General features: G+C 35.9%; 1 long non-coding RNA gene across 1 annotated transcript in view; it reads right to left on the reverse strand.

The window, feature by feature from the left end:
• LOC109549090 (uncharacterized) overlaps positions 1-20,801 on the reverse strand; it is a 677,834-nt gene that overhangs the window by 511,495 nt on the left and 145,538 nt on the right. The window contains exon 5 of the long non-coding RNA XR_012330755.1: positions 13,455-13,514. This is a non-coding gene — a long non-coding RNA (uncharacterized lncRNA). The remainder of the gene's footprint in view (positions 1-13,454; positions 13,515-20,801) is intronic.

The raw sequence follows: 20,801 nt of genomic DNA on the forward strand, positions 1-20,801 counted from the left end.
CACTTTTTCTCCCTTTTATTCACAGGCATGTGGATGAAAGGCTCTTGGTGCTGCAGCCAGGAGTCAGTGCTGCACATCTGAGGTGGGAGAGCCAACTTCAGGACACTGGTCAACAAGAGACCTCCCAGCTCCACATAATATCAAACGGTGAAAATCTCCCAGAGATCTCCATCTCAACAACAGCACCCAGCTTCACTCAAGATCAGCAAGCTACAGTGCTGGACACCCTATTCTAAACAACTAGCAACAAAGGAACACAACCCCACCCATTAGCAGAGAGGCTGCCTAAAATAGTAAGTCCACAGACACCCCAAACCACACCACCAGATGTGGACCTGCCCACCAGAAAGACAAATCCAGCCTTATCCAGCAGAACACAGGCACTAGTGCCCTACACCAGGAAGCCTACACAACCCACTGAACCAACTTTAGCCAATGGGGACAGACATGAAAAACAACGGGAACTACGAACCTGCAGCCTGCAAAAAGGAAACCGCAAACACAGTAAGATAAGCAAAATGAGAAGACAGAAAAACACACAGCAGATGAAGGAGCAAGATAAAAACCCACCAGACCTAACAAATGAAGAGGAAATAGGCAGTCTACCTGAAAAAGAATTCAGAATAATGATAGTAAAGATGAGCCAAAATCTTGGAAATAGAATAGACAAATGCAAGAAACATTTAACAAGGACCTAGAAGAACTAAAGATGAAACAAGCAACAATGAACAACACAATAAATGAAATTAAAAATACTCTAGATGGGATCAATAGCAGAATAACTAAGGCAGAAGAACGGATAAGTGACCTGGAAGATGAAATAGTGGAAATAACTACTGCAGAGCAGAATAAAGAAAAACGAATGAAAAGAACTGAGCACAGTCTCAGAGACCTCTGGGACAACATTAAACGCACCAACATTCGAATTATAGGGGTTCCAGAAGAAGAAGAGAAAAAGAAAGGGACTGAGAAAATATTTGAAGAGATTATAGTTGAAAACTTCCCTAATATGGGAAAGGAAATAGTTAATCAAGTCCAGGAAGCACAGAGAGTCCCATACAGGATAAATCCAAGGAGAAATACGCCAAGACACATATTAATCAAACTGTCAAAAATTAAATACAAAGAAAACATATTAAAAGCAGCAAGGGAAAAACAACAAATAACACACAAGGGAATACCCATAAGGTTAACAGCTGATATTTCAGCAGAAACTCTGCAAGCCAGAAGGGACTGGCAGGACATATTTACAGTGATGAAGGAGAAAAACCTACAACCAAGATTACTCTACCCAGCAAGGATCTCATTCAGACTTGATGGAGAAATTAAAACCTTTACAGACAAGCAAAAGCTGAGAGAGTTCAGCACCACCAAACCAGCTTTAAAACAAATGCTAAAGGAACTTCTCTAGGCAAGAAACACAAGAGAAGGAAAAGACCTACAATAACAACCCCAAAACAATTAAGAAAACAGGAATAGGAACATACATATTGATAATTACCTTAAACGTAAATGGACTAAATGCTCCCACCAAAAGACACAGACTGGCTGAATGGATACAGAAACAAGACCTATATATATATGCTGTCTACAAGAGACCCACTTCAGACCCAGAGACACATACAGACTGAAAATAAGGGAATGGAAAAAGATATTCCATGCAAATGGAAATAAAAAGAAAGCTGGAGTAGCAATTCGCATATCAGACAAAATAGACTTTAAAATAAAGACTATTAGAAGAGACAAAGAAGGACACTACATGATGATCATGGGATCGATCCAAGAAAAAGATATAACAATTGTAAATATTTATGCACCCAACATAGGCGCACCTCAATACATAAGGTAAACACTAACATCCATAAAAGGGGAAATCGACAGTAACACATTCATAGTAGGGGAATATATCACCCCACTTTCACCATTGGACAGATCATCCAAAATGAAAATAAATAAGGAAACACAAGCTTTAAATGATACATTAAAAAAGATGGACTTAATTGATATTTATTGGACATTCCATCCAAAAGCAACAGAATACACATTTTTCTCAAGTACTCATGGAACATTCTCCAGGATAGATCATATCTTGGGTCACAAATCAAGCCTTGGCAAATTTAAGAAAACTGAAATTGTATCAAGTATCTTTTCTGACCACAATGCTATGAGACTAGATATCAATTACAGGAAAATATCTGTAAAAAATACAAACACATGGAGGCTAAACAATACACTACTTAATAACGAAGTGATCACTGAAGAAATCAAAGACGAAATAAAAAAATACCTAGAAAAAATGACAATGGAGACATGATGACCCCAAACCTATGGGATGCAGCAAAAGCAGTTCTAAGACACAAGTTTATAGCAATACAATCCTACCTTAAGAAACAGGAAACATCTCGAATAAACAACCTATCCTTGCACCTAAGCAATTAGAGAAAGAACAAAAAAACCCCAAAGTTAGCAGAAGGAAAGAAATCATAAAAATCAGATCAGAAATAAATGAAAAAGAAATGAAGGAAACGATAGCAAAGATCAATAAAACTAAAAGGTGGTTCTTTGAGAAGATAAACATAATTGATAAACCATTAGCCAGACTCATCAAGAAAAAAAAGGGAGAAGACTCAAATGAATAGAATTAGAAATGAAAAAGGAGGAGTAACAACTGACACTGCAGAAATACAAAAGATCATGAGAGAGTACTACAAGCAACTCTATGCCAATAAAATGGACAACCTGGAAGAAATGGACAAATTCTGAGAAAAGCACAACCTGTCAAGACTGAATCAGGAAGAAATAGAAAATATGAACAGATCAATCACAAGCACTGAAATTGGAACTGTGATTAAAAATCTTCCAACAAACAAAAGCCCAGGACCAGATGGCTTCACAGGCGAATTCTATCAAACATTTAGAGAAGAGCTAACACCTATCCTTCTCAAACTCTTCCAAAATATAGCAGAGGGAGGAACACTCCCAAACTCATTCTACGAGGCCACCATCACCTTGACACCAAAACCAGACAAGGATTCACAAAGAAAGAAAACTACAGGCCAATATCACTGATGAACATAGATGCAAAAATCCTCAACAAAATAATATCAAACAGAATCCAACAGCACATTCAAAGGATCATACACCATGATCAAGTGGGGTTTATTCCAGGAATGCAAGGATTCTTCAATATACCAAATCAATCAACGTGATACACCATATTAACAAATTGAAGGAGAAAAACCATATGATCATCTCAATAGATGCAGAGAAAGCTTTCAACAAAATTCAACACGCATTTATGATAAAAACCCTGCAGAAAGTAGGCATAGAGGGAACGTTCCTCAACATAATAAAGGCCATATATGACAAACCCACAGCCAACATCGTCCTCAATGGTGAAAAACTGAAAGCATTTCCACTAAGATCAGGAACAAGACAAGGTTGCACACTCTCACCACTATTATTCAACATATTTTTGGAAGTTTTAGCCACAGCAATCAGAGAAGAAAAGGAAATAAAAGGAATCCAAATCAGAAAAGAAGAAGTAAAGCTGTCACTGTTTGCAGATGACATGATACTATACATAGAGAATCCTGAATATGCTACCAGAAAACTCCTAGAGCTAATCAATGAATTTGGTAAAATAGCAGGATACAGAATTAATGCACAGAAATCTCTGGCATTCCTATACACTAATGATGAAACATCTGAAAGTGAAATCAGGAAAACACTCCCATTTACCATTGCAACGAAAAGAATAAAATATGTAGGAATAAACCTACCTAAGGAGACAAACGCAGAAAATTATAAGACACTGATGAAAGAAATTAAAGATGATACAAATAGATGGAGAGATATACCATGTTTTTGGATTGGAAGAATCAACATTGTGAAAATGACTCTACTACACAAAGCAATCTACAGATTCAATGCAATCCCTATCAAACTACCACTGGCATTTTTCACAGAACTAGAACAAAAAATTTCACAATTTGTATGGAAACACAAAAGACCCTGAATAGCAAAAGCAATCTTGAGAACGAAAAACAGGGCTGGAGCAATCAGGCTCCCTGACTTCAGACTATACTACAAAGCTACAGTAATCAAGACAGTATGGTAGTGGCACAAAAACAGAAAGATAGATCAATGGAACAGGATAGAAAGCACAGAGATAAACCCATGCACACATGGTCACTTAATCTTTGATAAAGGAGGCAGGAATGCACAGTGGAGAAAGGACAGCCTCTTCAATAAGTGGTGCTGGGAAAACTGAACAGGTACATGTAAAAGTACAAGATTAGATCACTCCCTAACAGCATACACAACAATAAGCTCAAAATGGATTAAAGATCTTAATGTAAGGCCAGAAACTATCAAACTCTTAGAGGAAAACATAGGCAGAACACTCTATGACATAAATCACAGCAAGATCCTTTTTGACCCACCTCCTAGAGAAATGGAAATAAAAACAAAAATAAACAAATGGAACCTAATGAAACTTCAAAGCTTTTGCACAGCAAAGGAAACCATAAACAAGACCAAAAGACAACCCTCAGAATGGGAGAAAATATTTGCAAATGAAGAAACTGACAAAGGATTAATCTCCAAAATTTACAAGCAGCTCATGCAGCTCAATAACAAAAAGAACTAACAACCCAATCCAACAATGGGCAGAAGACCTAAATAGACATTTCTCCAAAGAAGATATACAGACTGCCAACAAACACATGAAAGAATGCTCAACATCATTAATCATTAGAGAAATGCAAATCAAAACTACAATGAGATATCATCTCACACCAGTCAGAATGGCCATCATAAAAAAAAAAATCTAGAAACAATAAATGCTGGAGAGGGTGTGGAGAAAAGGGAACACTCTTGCACTGCTGGTGGGAATGTGAATTGGTTCAGCCACTATGGAGAACAGTATGGAGGTTCCTTAAAAAACTACAAATAGAACTACCATATGACCCAGCAATCCCACTACTGGGCATATACCCTGAGAAAACCATAATTCAAAGAGTCATGTACCAAAATGTTCATTGCAGCTCTATTTACAAATAGCCAGGAGATGGAAACAACCTAAGTGTCCATCACTGCACGAATGGATAAAGAAGATGTGGCACATATATACAATGGAATATTACTCAGCCATAAAAAGAAACGAAATTGAGCTATTTGTAATGAGGTGGATGCCCCTAGAGTCTGTCATACAGAGTGAAGTAAGTCAGAAAGAGAAAGACAAATACCGTATGCTAACACATATATATGGAATTTAAGAAAAAAAAAATGTCAGGAAGAACCTAGGGGTAAAACAGGAATAAAGACACAGACCTACTAGAGAATGGACTTGAGGATATGGGGAGGGGGAAGGGTAAGCTGTGACAAAGTGAGAGAGTGGCATGGACATATATACACTACCAAACGTAAAATAGATAGCTAGTGGGAAGCAGCCACATGGCACAGGGAGATTAGCTCGGTGCTTTGTGACCACCTAGAGGGGTGGGATAGGGAGGGTGGGAGGGAGGGAGATGCAAGAGGGAAGAGATATGGGAACATATGTATATGTATAACTGATTCACTTTGTTATAAAGCAGAAACTAACACACCATTGTAAAGCAATTATACTCCAATAAAGATGTAAAAAAATAAAATAAAATAAATAAAAAATAATAAAAAAAATAAAGTTGGGTCATGTGATTTAAAAAATAAATAAATAAATAAATATTAGGAGAGCTAGCATGTTAGAAAAACTGTGACTGAAATTTGAATCATAATATGAAATTAAATTGTAAAATAATTTGTTCATATATATTTATTATATTCATTTACTATTACATTTATATTATATGAGATAAAATACAAGTAAAGCATAAAATAAAATGTATCATCACAAAAAGAATTAATTAGCTAGAATCTGGACTCACAGAGGTATTGTGACAGATTGTCATCCTCATCCCTAAACAATATATAATGGCAATGAACGTTTTTCTCATCCTGCCGCATAAATTAGATTTATATCAGAGAAATACACTTGCAGTAAATAATACATAGTTAATTTAATACCTTATTTGAAGTTACTGGTGTGCCTTTTGACAAAGACTTTGCCTCTAAAAATGATGGAATCAAATCAGTCACTTTGGAGACCCAAAGATATATTAATCGTCATGCACAACATAGAGACAGCTACAGTAGGAGGCGTAAGAGCATTGATGTCTTGTTAGCTGTGTGCAGCTCACATCGAATGAAACCAGTCTTAGTTAACCAACATTACCCTTTCCTATCATCCTTCTGCCTGGCCCGACTTCTCTCCGCTCTTCCCCACACTCCTACAATGCCCAGTCCTCTCCACCTGAGATTCTCCTCCAACTCCCAGTCCCTGGAGACAATCATGAACTAGAGTTGCCATGACAATTTCAAAGATAATTAGTTAGGATCAGCATTACTCATGCTATAACTTACATACTAATCATATGTTACTAATCCCATGTTTTATTGATTGAACTTATTTTCACATGTTCATTTTTTCCTCTGCAAAAATGATCATATACTTCCTATGACAAAAGATACCAAACATCTATTGATTTGCCATAAAATTTTACCTAGGAAGGTTACATGTGCACCCTGGAAAGCTTACAGACTTTAATGTACATGACAGTGAACAAAGGCAAAGAAAAATGAATTTCCATTTTTTTTTTAAATTTCACATCTATTGCTCAGACACCTCATGGAGCATGTCCCCTGAGGTTCTGTGGATCTCTGACCTGTCATCAGGCTGCAGACCCTTCTGCTTTAAGCACTAATCACAGTTATTATGGAAAGTCCTGTCTAAAGATAACAGGATTATATAATAATAATTATAATATATAATAATATAGCATAATATTTTAACATATTTTAATAATACAGCATTTGTATCATTATTTTTTCCTTTGAGAAATGCAATCTATTCATTTACATTTGGATTACGATTTTTATGTTTATTAACCATAATTCATAATTCTTGGTTTGGGGACAAGCAATTCTCCCCTTGAGGAGATTAAGATATTTGGACTGCAATATTCTTTATTTTTTCATGAGACATTTTAAGCTTTTAAACAGAAATACTGATGTTCCAAATTGGTTATTATTTTTTTTTTTTTTTGGCCCGCACAGCATGTGCGATCTTAGTTCCCTGACCAGGGATGGAACGGGCACCCCCTGCATTGGAAGCATGGAGTCTTAACCACTGGACCTCCAGGGAAGTCTCCCCCAAACTGGTTATTTCGAAACAATGAAGCAACTTCCAAATCCATGGAATTTCTACCATACACTTCTAAGTACAAAGTAGTAACTGCATCCTCCTAATCCATATATTTAAAAGAAAAAAACATGCCTCGTTTGCCCATTTGATCTTCCTTCACTTTATCCCTAGGAGCATTAGGATTTCCATTTGTCTCTGTTGGGATTGAAAAACTTAATTCTACTGCTGCAGGCTAGACCGGGGACATGCTCAATGAAGCAGCAACTCAGAGCCTATTTCTCCTCTCACGTTATTGCTGCTGCTGCACATGCTCAGAAAAGCTGCACCTTGGGTGTCCCACGTTGTGGTTATAGGCATTTATTTGGGATCATTACCGCAGCAGTTAGAGGATCCCTGTCTGCATATCCTGTAGGGTCCCCCAGTAGACACAATTTTTACAACCACTGGTGTGAGCATCCTGTTAATGACGACGGCTCTATCCTCTGTGTTGGTAGGTGGGGCTTTTCCTCTAAGTCCTGTTCAGGACACGTCAGGCAGCTAGTATAACATTCAATCGGGTGTTCTGTTCTCCTACCTGCTATTCATCTTTGTATGTTTTGCTTGGTATTCTTAAATACCATAATTCCTACTCTGAAAAGTTTATATATAATAAACTTTTATATACTACAGTATATAAATAATACTATATAGAATTCGATTATACTAGATTAGGGCTAATTGCCACCAAAAAAGAAAAAAGTGTGCTTCTTAAGAAACTCCGAAGCTCTTGTGACTTCAGTTAGATTTAGACCAAGAAGGATTCCTAAGAGCAAATTTAGAGAAAAAGAAAAGAGGTATTAAGTAGCTTTTCCTCTCTAGGAATTTTTAATACTATTTTATTGAATTAGAACAGTGTAACGTGTGAAATGTAGTATAATTTCATCATTTGACTCTAAATATCAATCTGCATTGGAAATGCATTTTATCAGTAATTACAGGTTCACAATCCTTTATCCACAATCTAAAATCCAACCAGACCTGAGAAACATTTTCATAAGGTGATTCAAAAACTCATCTGGTGGCAAAATCTGATTCAAATTCCATGAAGTTACTTATCCACTTAGTGTGAATACTCATACATTTTACTTCAGAAATATTTATAAGTGTGATTTCCTGATGCTGCCCCAGCACCCCCGGCCATGAGCATTATACATGGCATATGCACTCTCTAAATGCTAAAAATTATAAATTATGATAGCACATCTAGCCCAAAGTTTTCATATAAAGGGTCATGGATTGATAACTTTATAGCTGAATGCTAGTACTTACTTGGGAGCTATGCCTAATGTGTGTTTGTGTATGTGTGTGTATTCATGAACACACACAATTGAAATAAAAAGGCAAGAATCAGAAGAAAAGTTAAGAATATGTTAAACTTCAAGCTATATTGTATTGTGTAGAATAAAATTGAAAGAATAATAAATATAAACAAAAACAGGGTTTTCGCTAAATGTATTCGGGTACATCTGTATAAGGGATCCAAGTAGCCATAAAAATGAGTGTATTCCAGAGTATCTGGTGACATGGAAAATGTTCACAAAGCAGGTCACAAACACTTTAAATGAAATGCAACTTTTATAAAACAATATACATACATGTATAGAAATTAATGTGAGCAAATATACAATAACAGATTAATGCTTATTTCTGGATGATGGGTTTTTCAATGGTTTTTATTTTCAACGCTTTCGTTTTTCCTTAGTTTCTTTTTCTACCATAAAGTTTTATTGCTCTTATTTTTTTTTTCAAGTATTTGTCCAGATTTTTTCTTTCATCTTCCCTTAGCCTTTCTTAACAAACAAAACAAAAGCTTAAAAAAATATAACTGAGCCTCAGATGCTGAATAATTGTTTGCCCTTCCCTGGCTGTGTATATGAAAAGCTGGTGCAGTGTTTGTTTGCTCTGGTGGGTTAGATTTCATTTCATGAAAAAGAGAATTACACAGAAAAACACAAAGAAATTTTAGCATTTATGGCCTGTGCTTTGTATACAAAGATGATGTTATTGACTCCTTGACACTAGGAAGCTTCAGTATTTCTTCATGGCTGCAATTATACAATTTGGGAAATGAACCAGACACCATAGCTTCATCTAAATGATACCTGTAGACGTAAAGCGCCGTGGCTGCCATTTTTCTCCCAGCTTCTATTGCACACAGCAAAGCAATAATGTACAGTCCTAAACTCCCATTCTCTTCAAATTGTATGTTCTTTAAATAAACTGTATTTTAAATTAGGATCGTAAATATTACTCTTCCTCAACACATGATATGTGGCATCATCTTTGTGTTATAATGCAACATTTTAATAAGCTTATACAATATTATTTTATTGAAGTGCTGCAAAACACGAAACATTTTCACAGGGAGAACAAGCCATCAATCTAGACTTTTTGTGAATTTATATCCTTGAACTTTGAAGGCCAATCTAAATATTGATCTAAACTGCCCATACCAATCTCTAGGTCCCCAGGCCACATAACTCCATATGCAGCATAATTCCTTCTACAGTGGAGCTTATAGTCAAGGTCATAAAGTATTTTGTTAATGTATCAGCAAATATCTATTAAATCTCTTTAACATACATAATCTTTCCCTTATTTTTTAAGTCCCAAACATAGGTCTGGCCCTGTCCTTGGAGAGCTTATATACTACTTGGGAAGAACAAATATTCATATATGGGGAGTTAAATCACAATATAAAAATTCAAAATAATACGTGAAGAGAGGTTACAGAGATGCACGTGATTGAATGCCAAATATCTGCGAGTACTTTTAACTCAGAGTATTGTTGATTCCTGGGATTTGGACATTCATAATGCAAGACTATGAAGGAGGCAAGGCTGAGAAGGAGGCAGAGCTTCAAACGTGCCCTGAACAAGTTACAAGATATGAGCAGAGAGGAAGATGCACATTCCAGGTGGGAAGAATAGTATGAGTCGAGATTCAGAGGAGTTAAAAACAAAGATAATATAATTGCTAAGATTTCCTGAGGGTTTACTGTGTGCCTGGCACTGCTGACTCCTATAGTCTTCACAAAAACTCTATGAGATTAGTGCCACTATGAGCCCATTCATGACCACTCCAGCTAAAACAGCCTTCCCACCACTGCCATCCTCTCTCTCTCTCTCTCTCTCTCTCTCTCTCTCTCTCTCTCTCTCTCATATTACTCTGATTCATTTTCTTCATGACACTTTGATTGTCAAAATATACATCATTTATTAACTTATTTATTTCTTTAATGAAAGCTCCAAGAAGGCTGGGACGTGTTCAACCACAATATCCCTAGTGCCGAAACAATTTCTGGTCCAGAGTCACACACAATATATTTATGAACGGTATCATCTCCTTTTCCAAATTAGGACCCTAATGCAGTGAGAGGTTACAAACTAGCCCAGGGCCCCACAGTCAGGATTTGAACTCAGGTCTGTTTACTCCAGAACGATATGCTACACTATCCCCAAAGAATCATTGGAAAAAAATAAGTAGGTCCCTTTTGGAGAACATATAAATTTTCCTGGAGTTCTTGTTTTATTTATTTGTTGTTCACCGCATCCTAACAGTAGGAAAAAAATTATAATGGAATTTAGTGTCAGACTATATAGACATTGATTTTCAGTTTAAGATTTCTGAATTTTATTATGATAAGACATTATAGAATGTAAACAGATTTGGGGAAAATTAATGTATCTGTCTTGTATAGGTTGGAATGAGGAAGACTAAGCCTAAAACCAGAACTTTAATTGCTGAGGCCAGTCATGAGCATATAGCTTTTAGCACTGTATAGGGAGGAGAGAAAATATATGAAGAATTACAGAAAAAAATAATTCTTGTTATGTAAATCTCTCTGCCTGCAAAGTCTTCCATCCATTTATCCTCTATGGGAACCTTAGCCTTCCAGACTTGTATAAATCTAGACTCTCCTAGGATGCCTTCTTATGGAATTCTTCCAGCAATTCCAGGCCCAAGGCCTTTGCACATGCTTACATAGTGTCACACTAGAGTCTAATACGGTTAATGACATAGGGAAAAAACAAAGGTTTAGGTCTTCTGTGAGTTCCTTGAGAGCAGAGAGTAGGTTTTATCCATCTGTTTATCTCCAGCAACTACCACAGTATCGGGTACTTATGACACTAACATTCGTTGCATGGGCAAAGCAGATACCCTGAGATTCTCAGACCTGGGTGTGGGAGAAAGGTGGCCATTCTGACAGAAATAGGCACTCCGGGACTGTGCTGGAATGATAGCTGGGGGGTTATTGACAAATAGAGATGCCAAGAAGAGAAGCCAGGGAGAATGGCACATACATTTTTAGACACTAAATAAGCTGAAGTGTTAGTCAGGAGTCACGTTGAAATGTTCCACCAGAATCAAGAGGTAAGATACTGAAGTTCTGAAGGCCAAGATTGAAGATGTAGGATGTAAGTGTTATTCACATAAAGATGAAAGTTGAAGATGTGAGTGTAGATGTAATCCCTAAATTCACAGCAGCTGAAACAACAAGAGACCAAAGAACTAAGAGCTAAATCGTGGAATAAACCCACAGAGAGGAACCAAAGAGAGACACAGCTACCCTGTGGAGAACCACAGAAGGAATAATACAACATAACCTTCTCATCTAATTTTATGCAAATTTATTTTACAAAGCTTCTCTTTGCAAGTAATATTGTGTGTACCTCTTTTACTTTCAAAATTCAGCTTCTCTGAAAGCAAATATTGGTAGACATCAAGTTTCTCTTGCCCTCTCCGTCATGTTATTATCAAATCGTGAGTATTTTGGCATATGTGTGTGTTGGTGACTACTAGGTTATAAAGTTTTCCATCTGATCAGATATTACATACTCACCAAAACTTGTGCAGAATGCACTTATTAAAAGGAAATTGTGCAAGCTTCAATAATTTCTCTTGATTATCATTAATCATACATATTGCATTTTTAAGTTGTTCTAACAGATATTCAGTATCAACAGATTGTAATTCTCTAGCAAGGTATAAAATAGGCATTAAAACTATTTCTAAACTATCATATAGGATAATGTATGAAGCATTTCCCGTAATAGCAGATTAAGTGTCATAAAATACTAGTCAAGTACTAACATAGTCATTAATACTCTTCTTTTAACAAAAGGCAATTTCACAGCCTCATTTACCAACTGGAATATCCCAAGTCTACTTCATAATTAAGCTTTTTATTCATCTCTGTAAATTCTACTTAGTGCTATTTGGCAATTTCTTAACATAAATGCCCTGGATGTTGTTAAATTGGATTAATAGCTTTATAAGTAATATATAATATGTATATATTTAACTGTAGGTGATTTGACTTGTAGCCATCTCTTTTTTTAATACTCCGTTATATGTTTAGAATTTATTTTGTTGGAGCTAATTTTAACCTCAATATTTTACAACATCTCTTTATGATGTTAGTTTTATAAATAGAAGGATATGGAAGACTGGGGGTTGTGATCAGCCCTAGCTCTCCTCACATTGTTTTGGCCCGAGGCATGCCTGAGGATGGAATCATTTCAGGTGGATTAGAACCCAGATTAATAATCATAAAAGTCTTGCAACAGAATCTCCTTTTTAAAAATATATATTTCCAATTCTTTTCAATGCGGATGGAGTATCAAAGTAAACAACTTCATTAGGCATGTGAAGGCACATTTTAGAGAAAGTACATTTGGCTTAAAATTATAAGCATCTTTCTGCATCAGGTTTTTTTGAATTTAAGGACAATCTTTCAATTAACTGGGCCTGCTGCTACTACTAAAAGTAGTTTGAGTCAATAGCAGTTTGATTGGACATTCAGAATTACAGCTCCTGGAAGTTCTTAAAAGGTCAACTACTCCTTCTCCCTGCACTTAAGCAATTAAAATTGCACTTAAATATGGAGTGAAAAGACAGAAAGAAAGTAGGTTTACTGAAGACAAACAGTAGGCCAAGTACTGCTGGTACCAAGATGAATACGCCAAGGCCCCCATCTCAATAAGTTCACAGACTAACTTGGTTTATGGGCATATAAACAAATAATTGAAATAATGCATGCATAGTTTTTGCATAGTGCCTGGCACATAAGTCCTCAGTAGTGGTCTTTATTTTAGCTGTTAATAAAGTGCTCACCAAATGCAAGAAGTCATCAAGCTAATGCACAAAAATCCAAAGAAAACATACTCACATTTCAGTCTGCAGGATCTCGGATCAAAGTGATTTCATTCATTCATTCACTCCTTCATACCTGAAAGGCATTAATTACAGTATAGTGACTAAGGGTGTGGAAACTAACAACTGTTTGACTTCCAATCTAAGCTCCACAACATAACTGGCTGCTCCCTCATTAGGTAAACAGGGATGTAGCTACTTCACAAGAGCATCTTGAGGGTTGATGAATTTACATGATTTGATACTTGTAAAGTGCCTGACACAGAAAAAGTGCTTAACAATTCAGAGATTATTATTTTCATCACATTTGTATCACACGTTTACAGGGCAAAGTACTAGGTATTTTTGGGAACCAAAAAGAGTACACCCTTCTCCCCAGCCGCACTGTTCTCCCCGCACTCTCCAAGCCAGTCAGATGGTCTTTTTGGCTTCCTTGACGCTGTCACAGTTTGCTCCTATGTCTGTGACTGTCCCTCATACTGCTCCTTCTGCCCAGAAAACTCTCTTTTCTTTTTCTATACAATTCTTATTAACTCCTCGTATTTAGGTCAACTATCCCTTTCTCTGGAAAGTTTTTCCTGATTGCTTAGTTTAAACCTTGTTTCTTTGCTATCTGCTGTCGTAAAACTGAGTTCCTTCATGGCACTATGTTGGTTTGCAATTTGTTGTATGATACTAGAGGACAGGCATCTTTTCTGTTTTTCTCATAATTGTATCCCAGCTCTTAATGTAGTGCACAGTGAAGTGCATAGTAATCCTTCAATAAATATTAGTTAGAAGAATGAATGTACTCACAGTATTCTGATTTTAACAATATAGAATCTCCTACTTTAAATCTTACGTAATGAAGACCAAAGTCAGCTTAATGAGGCTAAGAAAGCGGCTGCATGGGTCCACTATCTCATTTAACTTTTAAAAACAACCCTATAAAATGAAGATTATCATTTGCATTTTGCTAGTGAAAAAGGTAAGCCTAAGAGTATTTAGGTAGCACAAGAATTCTAGTGAGAAGAGACTGAAATTGAAACATAAGTAGGACATATTCTTTTCTGCTTATTACACTTTTCTAAAAAAGCTCTACTAGAGAGACAAGGCCTCATTTGATAATGCATGTGGGGCTGAAGATAAGACTCCAGGAATTAATAAGTATGATCCACTGTGTATAGTATTTTATCTTCCCTCTCCACTTCTAAGCTGCACAATTTCAGTATTGGGTGCCTCTAGCCTTACATGTTCTCAAAGTAGGTGAGAGTCTCCGAGTTTCTTTTGAATCACAGCTGCATTTACAACAGTCTAGGAAATGGCATCCTTTGCTTATACAGTGTGTTTTGGTTTTGATCCAGTCTCTCATTCTCTAGCCCAAGGCCATAAATATAATGTCTCATTTAGGCCTTTGACTATGTGTCCTGAGCAAACAATCTGTGGATTCTATATTATGGCAAATCATAATCTAGAGGTCTCCAAAGAGAAGGCTCTTACCTTCTAATGACTTTTTTCATTGGTTGTTACATTTGTTAGAGGTAAATCCTCAGCCCTTAATTTCTTAGTTTATAAAACTGTTTTAAATTATAAACCCTGCATATATTTGTTAAAACAAAAATTCAGAGTAGTACAGAAGAGTATAAAATAAAAAGTTAAATGTTCCATTCCCAAACCATCTCCTATTCCATTACCAGAGGCAACTTATTTTAATGATTTCTGTTTTACTTATTTTATGGTGATTAGTACCATACGTTAATATTTGTAATTCTAGGTCTTTATCACTTTCAGATAGTATCTACTAACTTCCCACTATGAAAAATAAAGAATTTAAACCAATTATATACCTACCTCTCACCCCTCTCCTCCTCCCACTTCTTGTTTTTGTCCGTCATGTTTTATAAATTTTTCTAGTAGCAACATTTTATCATGAAATGTTAATCTCAATCCTCTGCTTAGTCTTTTTCCCTATTCTTAGACAATATCCATTCACTATGCACTGTATGAGATGAGGAAATTAGTACATCTACATATCCATTTCTGCCACCTGTTTTCCACCAACTTCTATTGGCTAAACATTTATTCATATTGTTGAAGTCTATAATATTTACATTCTATTCTATATTTATTTTTGCTTTCCACATGTTGGCTGTAGATGGATTCAAAAATTTGAAAACAATATATAACATTTATATAATTATTGTTATTAAGTAGATTATTTTTATTGTGAAATTAAATAAAGTAATTAGAGGGTTACCAGAGTTCTGTAGGATAATGGCTGCCACCTAAGTTTGAATCACCAGCATCTTCCAAAAACCATTTGGGATGAAAAGAGCACATAGTATCATCTGTATCCCATGCCAACAGCAGAACAAATAGAAAAGACTAAAACTTCAATTTACATGTAAGTGGGAAAACCTGACCCTAGCACAGGCAGTCTCTGAGAACCCTCCAAGGTAGAAAATGTTGGGAGACAATTCTACGTTAGGTCTCGAGATTCTACGTGTTCTGTGAGCAACTCATTGATTGCACTTTGTTTCAGACTATCTTTGCAAGGTTGTTTTTATAGTAAACAGCCATAGAAGATAGAGATAGTGTTTCTTTCTGGAAAAAAAAAAAAAGTCAGGCTTGCCTTGAAAGATAAATACAGTATCACCATCTGGAACACAGGATGGCATGCTTACTGCCCAGTATAGGGATGTGCAAAGCTTCGAGTTCCCCTCCTATAACACGTCCAAATTTATGTGCAGATATCCTATGGCCCTCTTTTCATTGCTCTATGGAAACTGAGGTTTAGAGAACTAGCAAAAATAATACTGATACTCTAATTATTGCTATTGCTGTGAGTAATAAACAGTTCTTCAGCTCTGATCCAGGAGTCTTGTGTCTTCTACCAGCATCCAGAAAACTGTCAGATTAGCTTACAAGTAGGGTAAAATCTCAAACTCTTCATTCTTGACAGTCAGGTGGGGACTATGAAGAAGAGAAGAAAAGAGTGCTAGGGGTCCCAATGGTGGCAAAATAGAGATAACATCAACAAGATTCCACTACAGAAAGAGATAGTCCTATCCTGAGTGGGAAATACTGAGAGGTCTGAGACCTGGATGACCCAAGCAAATGTTCCTAGAAAGTCAAAAGAAAGGCCCTTGAAAAGTATGCACACTAGATGTGGCAGTTTGGGGGAAGGCAACTCTCTGGGAAGGGATTTATGTAGCAATTAGAGTGTCCCCTAGAGGTAAATGAAAGAAGGAAATAGATGCAGATGAAGGTCCCTTTGAAGCAAAACAGCCTAAAGAATCAGGAGACACACCAGAAATAAAAAATAATTAAGGTAAAAAGTAAGAAGAGTATTCCTTAAAAAATAGAAGCCCTTCACACTCCACTAGAGCAACAAAAGAGGGAACAATTAAAACTGAGAAACCTAGTAAGCCTCCATATGCCTCCCTCGTCCAATACCCTCTTTTTTGGTGTGTATGGAACATGGATATCTTTAGACCACAAAGAAAGCTTTATTTCATTAAAGAAAGCTTAAATTATATTAAGTAGAAATAAAATAAATAGAATTTTCTGGTCACAATGAAATAAAATCCAAATTAATAACAAAATCATAAAAACAGAAGCAAAACACCCTTCCACTTAGAAAACTCTATTAACTCTTGGAGGGGAAAGAGAAAATGTAAACATATATCACAGAATCTCTAAAATAATGTTAATATAAACTACACAAATATCCAATCTGTGGGATAAAATTAGAGCAATGCTCATAGGAAAATTCTTTGCTTTCAATATTTATGTTGATAGAAGTGAAATACAAAAAAATAAAACGAACTTCTCGCTCAAAGGTGGAAAAAGAAAAATTAATTGAAAAAAAGAAGAAAAGTAAAAATTAATGAGTCAGAATTAGAAAAATAAGACAATAAATAAAATTGGTTATTTGAAAATTTTAATAAGATACATCAACCAGTAGCTAATCTAAACAGGAAAAAAATGAGAAAGTACATAAACTTAAGAAATGACAAGGAGAAATAACCATTTAAACGGGGATATTTTTAAATTGTAAGAGATCATTTTGCACAACTTTATGCAAGTAAATTTTAAAACAAAGGAAACTAATGTTAAAAAAGAGAGCGAGTGAGAGAGGTCAATTTGAAAGAAGCAACAAAGGTTTTAAAAAGCTATTCTATAAAAACACACCTGCCCCAGATGGTTTCTCAGGGGAAATCCATCAGACTTCAAAGATAAGATAATCCCAATCCCACATAAACTGTTCCAGAGCATAGAAACAAGAAAAACATAATCTGTACTTTTTTTAAATGAAAAGAGTATAATATTTATACCTAATCTGATAGAAACTACACAAGAAAAAAGCAACTAAAATCAAACTTCATTTATAAACACTATATTACTTTGCTAAGGCTGCCACAACAAAACACCACAGATCAGGTGACTTAAACAACAAAAATTTATTTTCTCACAGCCCTTAAGGCTGGAAGTCCAAGATCAAGGAGTTGACAAGTTTGGTTTCTCCTGAGCCCTCTCTCCTTTGCTTGCAGATGGTCAATTTTTCACTATGTCCTCACATGACCTTTGCTCTCTGCGCACAGAGACAGCCCAGGTGACTCTTCCTCTTCTTATTAGGACACTGAATCAGATCGGATTAGGACCCTTAAGACCTCATTTAATCTTAATTAGCTCTTTAAATCCCTATCTCCAACTACAGTCACATCGAGAGTTAGGGCTTCAACCATGAATTTGAGGGGAAACACAATTCAGTCTTTAACAAACCTTTCTCAATACTCCTAGATAAAATGTTAGGAAACAATTTGGTAATGCAGAAAAATATAATTATATTTCATTCATTACTAAATAGAGTATATCACAGGAATGCAAGAATAAAATTACCAGTCAAAAATGTCAGAGGTATTTTCCTTTTGACTTAGGCAGTCTCACCTCTAGGAATCTACACTGAAGATATTTCCCAACATGTATAAAGCCACATTTGTACACCATTATTGATTATTGTAGTATTGTGTAATAACATAAGACTGCAAACAACCCAAATGTTCATCAGCAGGAGACTGAATAAACTATGGTACATCCACAATATGCGGTCATAAAAAAGTGAGAAGGATCTGTGTATACTGCTACTGAGTGGTCTTCAGGATATATTATTATTATTATTAATATATATTATATATTATTTTATGAAAAAGTAAGGCATGACAAGGTGCAATACAGTATACTATCTTTTGTATACAAAGAAAGGAAAAATATACATACACATATACGTGTGTGTGTGTGTAAGAAAAAAGTATATACATATATACACATACTTTTTTTTTAAAGAAACATTTATGTATTAAGGGGGACAAAAAGAGTGGAGGGACTAGAGATATAAGTGAGAATTTCTGAGTATGTCTTTAAATATAATTTTGACTTTAAAACCATGTAAATATTCTACTGATTGAAAAAATAATTCAAAGAGAAAAAAAAAAACTCTAAAGCTGAAAAAAATGAAATAAGTGAACCTAACCATGCAGCAAATTGGCAACATAATTATCTAAAGGAAAGACTCATTTTAATTGTCTTTTGGATAAAGTACTCTATACATCCTTTCTGGGGTATACTCTAAGGACAAAAAGAACAACAAAAAAACTTAAACCTCACTCAACAGTTTTAATTTTGGTAGTAGTTATGACGCCATTATTTTGGCAGTTATAAGAACTAAATTCTGCAGTGCTTAATAAGGTGTGCTCAATGGGTGTCAGGTTTAAAATTTGCTATTTCCTCACGAATGGCAAATTCATAAGGTGCATTACAAAACAACGGGGTGAGAAGGGCATAGGAGTACTGGTGGTGTACCAAAATCCGTAGTGCAAGTAGGAAGAAGATAAATCTAGTCCCCTTTCTTTTTTAACTTGAGTCAACAAGGTAGCAATTGTATGCAGTTTAAAATTTTTTAGTCAACAAATACTCAAGTTTTGAGAAGGTTCGAGAAGCTGAAAACCTTAGCTCAGGCCTAAAATGTGTTCACGCTATATACTAGTGAAATTTGGCAAGTTTAACAAATGTGTTGCAATATCTGTTCTGAAGGACAGTCCATGATGCCATTTCCTGGTACCTGAAATTAGTCTGACCCAGAATAACAACTCCTATTTTCCTAGATAACATGAATGGTAAGAATTAAGCAAGTTATACATACATATTTGGATATGACGTCCAGAAAAACAATCCAAACCTTTGGGTTTCTGGAGAATCATCTTCCTATTTTGGAGACCGTACATATCACAAAAGACAGGCAGAGGAAGTGAGTAGTCTGAATGATAGAGCTTGAATGACAGAGTAAGAATGATGATGTTATCCCTCAGGAAAAGAAAAAGTAAGATTGTATATCATTTTTTTAAATTTAACTGTACAAATTCAAGCTGGGAAAAACCAGGTTTAACTGCTGTTAATAAAACCGTGTTTTATTAACATGGTTTCATCAGTTAAATTCATTACACCTGTAACCTGCCTTCATTAATCAAGGCATGTCGCCTAAACAAGAAGATGTTTCCCTGAGTTGTTTTCCAGGAACTTGGAGCTTGGAACTTCCAGCTCAATCCAGTTAAGACTGGATAGGACCACCAACCCTCCAGCTGGGCATGGGCAAGTGTCCACTCAGCGACCTTTTTATGTCAGAGGGCTGAACACTACACCCTCAGATTGTGCTATCCTGGCCATTTTCTGAACACCAGTCCCATGAAGAAGCCTGTAGCTCACTTAGGCCTCTGCAGAATGACGATTACCTCACCTTTTTCTTATTTCCAATCACCTTTCTCCACACTCCTCATGCTTCACACTCTTCAGCTGGTCCTGCTGCATTATTCTTCATCCCACAAATACCCCAGCCCCTTGCCTTGGTGGCGGGTGCGGATTTGAAATTTGTTCCCCTGTCTCCTCGCTTGTGAATAAACCCTCTCCTTGCTGCAAACCTCTGCAGCGGCTCAGCATTTGGCTTGCTGAGCATCGGACAAACGAAACTGGTTCAGCAACATTAATATTATTTGGTTTTATTTTATTTTACTTTATTAATTTTTAGAGACTTGCCCACAATTGTGAATGAGCCAACATATTATGATGTAGGTGCAGAGAGATGAATACAGTCATAGACTTTAAGAAGAGAAATACTAATCAGAACAAGGGAAGTATTAACTCCCTTACTGTAAACTGAAGACCAAGTCTAGATTCTATTTAATTCTAGGCATCCTGTCTTTAAAATGATATTGATATGAAGTATAAAAGGCTCAACATTCTGACCTCTTAGTTTCTTGACCTTCTTATCTTCAATGACCTTATCTTCCAACTTTCCTTAGTCTCCCTCCATCCTATGTGTGGTGGCTTG

The sequence above is a fragment of the Tursiops truncatus genome, chromosome 3 (assembly GCF_011762595.2).
Source record: "Tursiops truncatus isolate mTurTru1 chromosome 3, mTurTru1.mat.Y, whole genome shotgun sequence".
NCBI classification, from domain to species: Eukaryota; Metazoa; Chordata; class Mammalia; order Artiodactyla; family Delphinidae; genus Tursiops; species Tursiops truncatus.